This window comes from Bactrocera tryoni, chromosome 4 (assembly GCF_016617805.1).
Source record: "Bactrocera tryoni isolate S06 chromosome 4, CSIRO_BtryS06_freeze2, whole genome shotgun sequence".
NCBI lineage: Eukaryota > Metazoa > Arthropoda > Insecta > Diptera > Tephritidae > Bactrocera > Bactrocera tryoni.
Window position 1 is genome coordinate 67,801,661 of NC_052502.1, and position 10,502 is coordinate 67,812,162.

Genomic DNA, 10,502 nt, shown 5'->3' on the forward strand with positions numbered 1-10,502 from the left:
ATAGTAAATAACAATTTTGACGGCTTTACCCATAATATAAGCAACACATGGTTGGTGGTTGATTGGACAGAGAGGACCGTGAGTACTTGTACACGTGTCATATCTCTAAATGTCTCTTTTCCTCCAGTTTTTCTCCTTCTTCGTCATCTTGTTTTCTCTTTTCAAAATCGTTTGTCCGACAGGAACCGCTAATATGCTGTTTCTGGAAACATAATTTAAGAGACAACTAAATATTCTGAAACATCAATTACCTCTCAACTTTTTTCAGACAAACTTATCTACACCTTACTGATCACGGCTAACAGATGGCTCCCTTTTTCTCATTCTCTCTTTCCCTTACTCTCAAAATGGACAAACTTTAACCCTCTCTCCGCTCTCTTTCTTTTTCTTTACACAGATCTCTCATTCGTGATGGCTTGTCCAGCAGCAATCAATAATAGTTTCTTGAAATAATTTAAGAAGGAATTAGGTATTCTAAGACATTAACTAAATATCATGTTTTTTCTGGAAATTTTTTCTAGACCGTTCTGATACAAATGAACTTTTAACTTCATCTCTTTCATTTGCAGCTATCTTAAAACAGGCCAAATTTTGCACCACCTCTAACTGTCTCATTATCTTTCTATCTTTCTCTCAACACATATCTCCCTTTTGAGATGGCTTCTCATAAGGTAACTAATAATAGTTTTTCAAAATAATTTAAGAGACAGGTCAGAGTTTTGAGACATTAATTATTTGTTGTCTTTTTTGTGTTGTAAATTTTTCAAGATCTTTCAGATTTGGGCTAACTTTTCTCATTTTCTCTTTCCCTTTCTCTCAAAACATACTCTTTTTAACTCTCACTCTCCCTTCGCTCTCATTTTCAATGATAATTTCGGCTGATTTTTGATGAATTTACGCACAGTTTCGATGGAATTTCCGGTGATCACAGATTCTGATTGGCCCACATGTTGATTGTCATTTATGTCTTCACGACCACTTCATAAACGTTGAAACCACTCGTGCACTTTGCTACGGGATAGGTAATCATCGCCATAAACTTGTTTCATCAATTGAAACGTTTCGATAAAAGTTTTACCAATAAAACAAAATTTAATGTTGGCTCTTTGCTCGAAGCGCATTTTGGGACCAATAACACAAACATACTGACACTGAAAATGTAATAACTTCGATTCCAATCAATTAAATTTCATGAAATTCTCGCTAGTCAATAGAAAAAATAACAGATTTTAACGCATCAGTCAACATATAAATGGCGCCACCAGGGCAAGCTAGATACAAAAAGTCCTGTTTACTTTGGAAGCAGCTTGTAGATGAAATTTTAACTCCGGTATCTGTCCTTTTCTCTCAACACATGTCTCGCTTTCGAAATGGCTTCCTAAACAGCCACTTGAAATAATTTAATCAACGTGTCAGGGTTCTGAATCATTAATTAATTTGTGTCTTTTTTTAGGCAAATTTTTTTAGACCAACTCTTAACTAGCTTTCTCTCATTGTCTCTTTACCTTTAGCGCAAAACAAGCTAACTCTTAACTCCCTTTATCTGTATCATTTTCTCTCTCTGTCATTTTCACAATAAAGCTCCCCCTTCGCGTTGGTTTTTCCAAGATCAAATGATTAATGATGATTGAAGCATTAAAAATTTTCTGCAAGAAAACATTTTAATGCAACTGCCTTCAATTATGTAATTAGCTAATAATAATTAATAAAGTCAACTCAAGTTGAGGCTATATATTTGTAACAAAAGAATATTATTCAATCAGCTCCATTGGCGATTTCTCTGAATATGAAAGTTAGAAAAGAAAGTTTCGAAATAGGAATAGCCCCAGTGGCTTAAAAGTTGATCGATCTACCTTTAAGCAGCTTGAAATTACGAGTATGGCATAAAAGAAGTGATTGTTGATATTTGAATAGCCAAAAGTGAATAGAATTACTCGTACGATAGTCGATATTTTATTTTTATCTGTACTTGATAGTAAATTGAGCTAGGGAAACGACGAGATTGCCAACTCCAATGGCTTATAAATGCTCCAACTATTTTCAAAAATCACCAAGTTAGAATTTGTAATCCAGGGAGTGATCACTCAAGCTGTTGACATCCAGATAGCTAGAAGTGGACAGAATATGTATGTAAGAGTGTAAGAGTTGACATTTAATTTTTCACAAAAGTGTTTGAGAGAGGTTTGAACACATATAAGAATTACAAAAATATATTTAGTAAAGAGAATAAGATAGTCTTAAGTTTGTTGGTATCTTTTAAATTTTTGCACCCGACATGTTACAAGGATTACTATAATTTTTTTTTAAGAGTATGCCTGTGAGTGTTCGTGTGTTCGTAACTCCTTAGAAATAACCTCAAGTTGTGGCGGATTTCTTTTAAAGAGTGGGTGGGAGTTAGTACAACTGTATTTTTTTATTTTTATAAAACTTTAAATGTTTTGTCTACGTTTTGAATGTGTTTTCAGCCAATGGCATGTGTCATCTCAAGTGTTGGTGGCTTACGTTTTTATGTCACTGGAAGCTTTCTGGACATTATAGAGTATGTTTCGTCTAACTCATAATACTTACATTTAGTTTTGACTCCATTTTTATTTTCTTTTACTTCACTAGAATTTTTTAATTTTTTCATTAATTTCGCCCCAAAACTTCTAACGATTTCAATAACTCCTTGGAAATATATGAATTTTGGCTATAACTAAAAATGTATGGATTCTCAAGCAATAAGCAAAAGTTCAGTGGTGATGGTGGATGGAGGAGCAGCACCGCGTAGCAATCACTCACCAATCAGCGAAACATTGAAACAATATTTGTGAGTCCACAACAACAACCCGTGTGTGCAAGTGACTTTGCGTCTTCGCTGCTTCCGCTGTGCATTTGTGTATGAAATTAAAATCACACCCCAGAGATGCATTGCCGCGGTAGCATAAATAAAACTGATGCGCGGCTGTAGCACAGTTATAAAGCAGAAATAGCAATGCATTGTAGACCCAACGCCGCCGAGATGCAAACAATGCGAGCTAACAGCTTGCCGCTTCACACGGCGCAGTCAATGTTCTGCTCCAGTTGACTCCAGCAAGGTCTTTTTTTGTATTCCTACGGTGCGTGTTGGTGGGTGGTGATTTAGTTGGCACAGATATTGTCTATTTCCGCTATCTTTTGTGTAACTCAGGGGCTTGTTTCCAATTTCGGTGGCTGGTGAATGATGATGAATTCTCAGCGTTCATATGAATTGGCAGTTTCAAATGGAAAATATTAAAAAAAAAGTCCAAAGTAAAAAGTCTGTGAGATATGGAATTACTTTTTAGGTTATGAAAAATTCAAATGGCCGCTTACTAATGCGTTAAACTTTCAGAAATAGCGATGAGAAGGCAGAGCAGTACACTAAAATATTTTCGGCAATCATAACGGTAAAAAATTACACAATTTGCTGGTATCGCCCAGGCGAGCAAAGGTAAAATGCAGATTAATGAAGCTACTGAGAAATTTATCACTAAAAGTAACCAGTAGGAATTTTCACGCAAGCGAATTTTGTAGCAGGCAATAGCCAATCCATTGAAACAGGCACTATTCGTAGTTTGAAAGGTATCTGTGTACTATGTATTCATAGAAATGTCTTCCTAAAACACATTCTTGATGACCTCTGCGGTATGTTAAGAGCTTTATTGCTGACTGTAGATTTTTTGGGCTTTAGTTATGACTACTCTTTATCAACTGTCTCACTTCCTGTCTTTTGCTTTTCTAATAATCCGTATTTCAATCCTGACGTCGTGAATCGGTAATTTTACACAACAACAACAAAATCATAACTTTTGGTAGAAAACTTCAACTTAACCTCAAAAAATGTTTTCAATCATGGCGTAACTCGGACTGACGTGTAGCGACATGGCGTATTTTATGGCCTCATCTTAAATTGAAAGCGTACAAAATACAGCTTGTGCAAGAATGGAAGCCGCTGGACCTTCCCAATCGACATCGCTTCTTGAAAAGTTTTTTAGAGAACATAACCGTCAATGGCTTTATTGAGGCAAACTTCGGTGAGCCGATAGTTTCACGTTTTGGACCGGTCGACTGGCCATCAAGATCGTGTAATATGACACCATTAGACTACTTCCTGAAGGGATGTGTAAAGTCTAAAGCCTATGCGGACAAACCTGCTTCGATTCAGGCCTCCACGACTGTTATACTCCAGTTACCAGTCGAAATGTTATAAGGAGTCATCAAAAATTGGACTCAACGGATGGACCTTCTGACACATAGCCGCGGCCAAATATTTAAAGTGATAATAGATAAAAGCTTGACAGTGGTTATATTCGAGTTAATCTACAAAAATATCCATCATAGATTATAGCAAACTAATGAAGGTATTTTTGATTGAACGGTGAGAGCATTTGAAGTGAAGTAGCAAAAGATTGAAACTTTGGTGCAAGAAATCGCTTATCCTCCGAAAATGATTCAAGATTAGTTTCCAACGAGAAATTGATACACTTATATGAGGAAGGAATTCTGTACTCAATGTTATGAAGAACAAATACTAACCAGGGCTGACTGAGGTGGAGCCTTTGTTGCGACGTGATTTGTGAAAAATTTTCGTTTAATAGAAGACCACTGATTTTAGAGTCGTGAAGCCAGGAAGATGTTCGAGCTGCTCGACAATGCACAGAAAGTTTATGTCTTGTTTTACTTTAAGGAACCTCGAATCACGCTAAGTCAAAGTCACATTTTTGTGAGGACCAAGAAGGTGCATTGATAATCTTCTAATTGAGGCAGAAAAATATTGTTAATTTATTGTAACTGTGCAAAAACTCGGAACCCACTTTTCTAAAGAGCAACTGAGCCCAAGACACATTCCTTTTGTGATAGGACCGAGAATGTACTTTGAGTATCTACTCGATAAAGCAGAAACATATATATATAGTAGTTTTGGTCAAACTAAAGCGAAACTGAATCAAAGTCACATTTTTGTGAGGACTAAAAAGATGCCTTAATAACATTGGTACAAATTTCGCAGACATACTTTAAGAAACAGTCTTGAGAGTGTTCCAGAAAGGTCTCTTTATTTGGGTGAGGTTAGATAATTTGTTGATTTTTTGAGAGGCCACATTTAATCCCACTACAGCAGCTAGAGATGCCTATCCTTAGTCACGTTACGGGAAAGCGCCTGGAACTCTCCACAATTTTATTGAGTAAGGCAACTGAGATATTTCAAACTTAGTCTAGTGAAAGCTAGTCTGTGGATTATTCGTCAGCCTCACCGTGTGAGCGCCAATAGAACACAATTAGGTAACCTGTCTTTGTGCTGTGTGAACCTTGCTGGTAGTTCATTGAGTCTTTTACGTTATACTCGCTGTCAGTAGGCTTTCGGCACCGCAAAAACGATGGTCGCTGACACAAGCTGAGTTCGTGCGAAGCTCACAGATCGTTCTTCTAAAGGCACGCAGGTATGGGAATATCTGTTCATCTCCATGATAATGGAATTTGGTTAAGGTGCCTTTTTCAAAGTTCGCCGGCTTTATAGCTTCTGACGGTTGAGAATAAAGATCTTCTTTGAAAATTTCTATAATATTTTGTAGAAACTGAATTTGAGAATAATAAATAAAAAGGAAGGTGAAGATATTGGGCAAATTTTCAGTAAAGGCTGGAGGAAATATAATTAAAACATAACTATTTTTGATTTCTTAATTTTGCTTAGAATAAGTGTCCTGAACCGACGTTTACATTCAACTTTTCACTTTTTTATTCAAAGAGAAATTGATCTCTTGTTCAATTCTACTATCTTACCAAATAATAAGAACAGCATTTCTTGTATATCTCAGATCAAATATTCTCGATAAAATCCTCAAAACTCTGGCGCTTTACAAGCAAACTCAGCACTTTCCTACACACCACTTTCTCAAGCTGTTCAAGCAATTACAAAGAAATACAAATGCATGTAAGCAACGAGAAATATTGCAGGTTAAGTGACCCCCTGGAGGGGCATACATGCAAATTACTTGGGAATCTCTAACAACTTCATCAGCGCACTATTTGCAACACTCAATTTTGTAATTTTCGGCTATTTTTTCCAGCGAAAAATATTCGCTGTTCTTATTATTTTTTTGTTGTATTCACCAGATTTCACACTAAGATCTATGCAGCTGTTTGCTAATTTGTGCATTGTATACAGGTGTGTGTAACTAGGTGCGCTGCTGCGTCTACTCCCATTCCCAACACCTTGTTAACAGCAAGATTAATGTGCGCATGCCCACTTGAGCTGCAGTTACTCACATACAAATAGGTTGCTACAAGTGTGTTCAGTGAATGGAAGAAAGTCAAGTCAAGTGTTGAGTCAAACTTAAATTTTGCCCTTTAGCTGCATTTTTGCAGCCATTGGAACTTGCTGTGTCTTCTTGCAAATCTTTGGCAGCGCAAATGAAGAGATTGTAATGGTTTGTTGCTGAATTTCCGTACAGCAAACGAACGGAAATTATGCTAGCAATTAACGGTACTGCATGCCTTGATGTTAGTGTGGAGAGTTAATAGCGGTGAAGTGCTTATAAAACTAACCATATATTTTATATAATTGTTATAGCCTATTTTGGCACGAACATTTTAAAACTTTACTACTGTTAACTTATAGAATTAATGAAGTTTCATCGCAATAAGTTGTTTTGATAAAGGGAGCCAGATTTAGAAATATATCACTTCCAATGTACTTTGAGAATAGTGAACCAATAACCGTAATAGAGAGTTGCTAAAGACTATGAAAAAAAGAAAAGCAGCTTACCTAGGACATATTTTGAGGCACCCTAAGTATGAGCTTCTACAATTAATTATCCAATGAAAAATTGAAAGAAAACGGGCTATTGGCCGTTGGCAACCTTAGATAGAGAGAAATATGCTGCGATAATTGGAAACTTGTGATTTTCTAATTTACAATAGATATATTTAATATGTAAACATAAAATTATTATATTATTATTGATATTATTTATATTATTAAATGTTATATGAACACAAATATTCGAGTACGAATTGGCAAATAAAGAAGAAGAAGTATCTTGTACCTTTCTTGTATAGTTTTACTAGAAATGATTGATCATTGAAGATTTTCAAATATTTTACCGTACAAACACAAGAGATTTCAAACCAAAAAAAAGACTGTTTGCACCTTTCATAATCTCTAGCAAAATTGACTATTATACCTGTAGCACGAAGTATGCTTCACGATCTTGATATACGCTTTGTCAATCACAAAAAATGGAGACATTTCAGACATGAAAAAATTCAAAGCTTTTTTAAGAGCTTTTAGAAAACTTAAAGCTTTATTATTGATATAATTATAAAACTTGAAATATTCATCTCGGCCAAAAAATGGAATTAAATCGTGAACACTTTCGCGCGATTATTAGAGAGAGTGTGTTAAAAAATATATGTTAGCGGTGCTTCGAAACTCGTCCTTGAAATCGTGACAGATAAAAAATCGTGAACTTACGCGTATGCGTCCGAAAGTAAACAGCAGTCGACTGCATGGGTGTTTGAAGATGAGCCGAATTCAAGAAAAGTTGTTCCCGCATGAATCATTTCCACTTGCACCGAAGACATATCACTGTTCACTATGATAATGCGAGATATCAAACACCTACTGAAACAATTACATATTTGAGTACCAAAAACTACCAAAGACTACACAAAGTCATGAAGAAACCATTCACAGTTTTAGTTGAGAGACTATCGATTTGGATGCAAAGATAATCACATTGTAGTTCAGAGATCAAGATTCTACAAATACCGTTGTAGAACTGTTTACAAACCTGTTACACGTCGACAGCTAGACTTTCATCAGCTTGAAAAGTTTCCTTCTCCTCCGCCCGAAAACTTATATCAAAGTTAATACTGTCAAAATATTTATGGTAAAAATTGTAAAGCAATCCTCAACCAACATTGGATTAAAGGTTCATAATTTAGGCTTTATCACAAGCTGCTACAGCTGCTCAGTTCAGTGGCAGCTCAATTGTCGTAGGACAATTTCCACCCGAAGTGTCGCTGATCATGTACTATGTTATAAAAATTCTTTATACAGATTGCTCAAAATTCAGCTTGACGACTTATCCATGTTCTATTGTCTGTCTGCATATACGCGAGCTAGGGCTTCGTTCTTTCAGATATAGATCTAAAATTTTACACACCTTCTTTTCCCTTTTAGAAACAGCGCATTTTTTGGAACCGCCGATATCGGACCGCTGTCGCATATTGATGAAATACAAACAAAAGGATCAAAACCAAGTCTTCGTATACAAATTTTTTTATTTGACAAGATATCTTCAAAAAATCTGTCTTGGATCATTGTCCATGACAAAAACACAATATCCGAATAAATTGTTCAAAACGGAAAACAATAGTATATAGCTGCCATACATACTGAACAATCAAAGTTGAATTATTCACGAAATTTCTCATGGATTATCGCATCAGTCAATAAGATAAGATAAATAGATGAAGACTGTGCCGCGACCTAAGGTCAGTTGTACCCTCTGCTAAGTCACTATAACCCACCTAGCCCAGCATATTGAAAAAATCCAATATACTGCTAGATGCTAGTGAGGCGTCGTGACCCCTATTTTGAAACATGGCTCAAACGGCCTTTATCCTGCGTCTGCAGACTTCCATGCAGTCAAATAGCAAGTGCTCTGGCGTTTCAGGCCCTCTGTTGCAGAATCGCCAATTTGCACAAGAAGCCAAGCTTATGTTATATATATGCTTCCTCAGCATGCAGTGGCCAGCATGGAACACGACAAGTAGGCTGAGATTATACTTTGAACCTGTAGCTCTGTGCCCGAGCACCCAGTTGAGTTGCGCCTTGTTACGTTCCGCTAGATATTTATTTAGGCGTTCTCTACACTCCTGAGTCAAGCGTAAAATCTCCAAACATATTGTTCGCTTCAGAAGACAATGGCATAAAGCTGCCATAGAAATTGACCGATCAAAATCAATATAAAGATATTGATATACCATTTGTTACCATATAAAATGTATCTCTGAATAGTATTTTAGCTACGATAGAACCAAAGCTAACGTTTTCTCTTATTTTTATATAAAAAATTGAGTTAGGTATAAAAATACTCTGTGTGGGGTAATATTTGCTTAACTCACACCGTAATTACAACTACTTTTCTGATGGGAAATGTTTTGAAAGGAAGATTAAATTTATAAAATTATATATATAATCAAAAATGAAGGAATAACGCCGTTTTTTATGAAAGTCGATAACAGATATTTGTAATTAACAAGAGAATCACATGAATTAACTGAAAAGTGACACAGTAGCCTCTGGCTAATATAAATATGAGCCGTTGAAGACCATCAATACTACTTTATGGCAAAAATAATTTAGCATTCTACGAAGAAAATGACCAACGCCGAATAGGTTAACACCATGATCACTTAATAACAGCTTACTTATCTAGCATAATTTTTCCGATTTATTTCGAGGTCCGTTACCTGACTGCCATTTTTCGAGATTTCATGTACACAATATTATATTACATAATATATGAAAATTATAAGTGAAATTGCAATTAGCTTTTTGGCTCTTTAGCAAACCCAGAAAACTTTAATATTGAATTTTAGATGTTTAACAACTATCAAAGCAAGAGTCATATATTATACGTAGTATATTATATTAAACAAAGTATGAAATTGTATTAAAAAGCAGCTGAAAATAACAGGCCTTTGTTAGCAAGAAATTATTGCGATTATAGTTCTCAAACGCCAAATTAAACATAAAATCGCTTTACTTTGATTAAAAACCGTCTATAACCTGCCACAACATACGCAAGCCAGCAATTATACACATTTCAAAAACACTTCAAACATTTTGACAAGCAGCACTGGCGGCTATGCGGTGAACTAGCGCACAATATGCCATGAAAGCAGCCAACAAGTTAGCAATGCCACACAAAGGCGCGAAAAGCGACTCCAATATGAGCTATGAGCTGTAATCAATAACCAAGTAACACCAACGGCAGCAGCAACATGCGCGCATTTGACAACAACTTCTCACGCTCGCTGACATGCCGATCACTTTTTGTTGTCATTGTTGCATTATTTGAGAGTTTTTCGCCTTTTGGCGATTTTATTTGGTATTTTGATTGCCTGTTTGTAGGCAGAACACACTTACACAGCGGGTTGTCCACCTGAGTTGCGCGCATTGCGTTTTTTATTTATTTATTTTCATTATTTTTTTAATGAATTTTTCGCTCACTTTCCGGCACATTCTCCAAATGTCAATCAATGCATGAGAAGCGCACTAATAATTAGCAAATCGTTAAATAAATGCTGACCAAAGCAGCAGACAGGCGCTGGCTGGTAGAAGGGATGGGAGAAAATAATGAATGACAATAAGAAACTATAAAAGAATAATATAAATTGATATAGAAATTTATAAAAAAAAATTAAAATAAACTAAAATAAAATAAAATAAAATAAAATAAAATAAAATGAAATGAAATAAAATAAAATAAAAT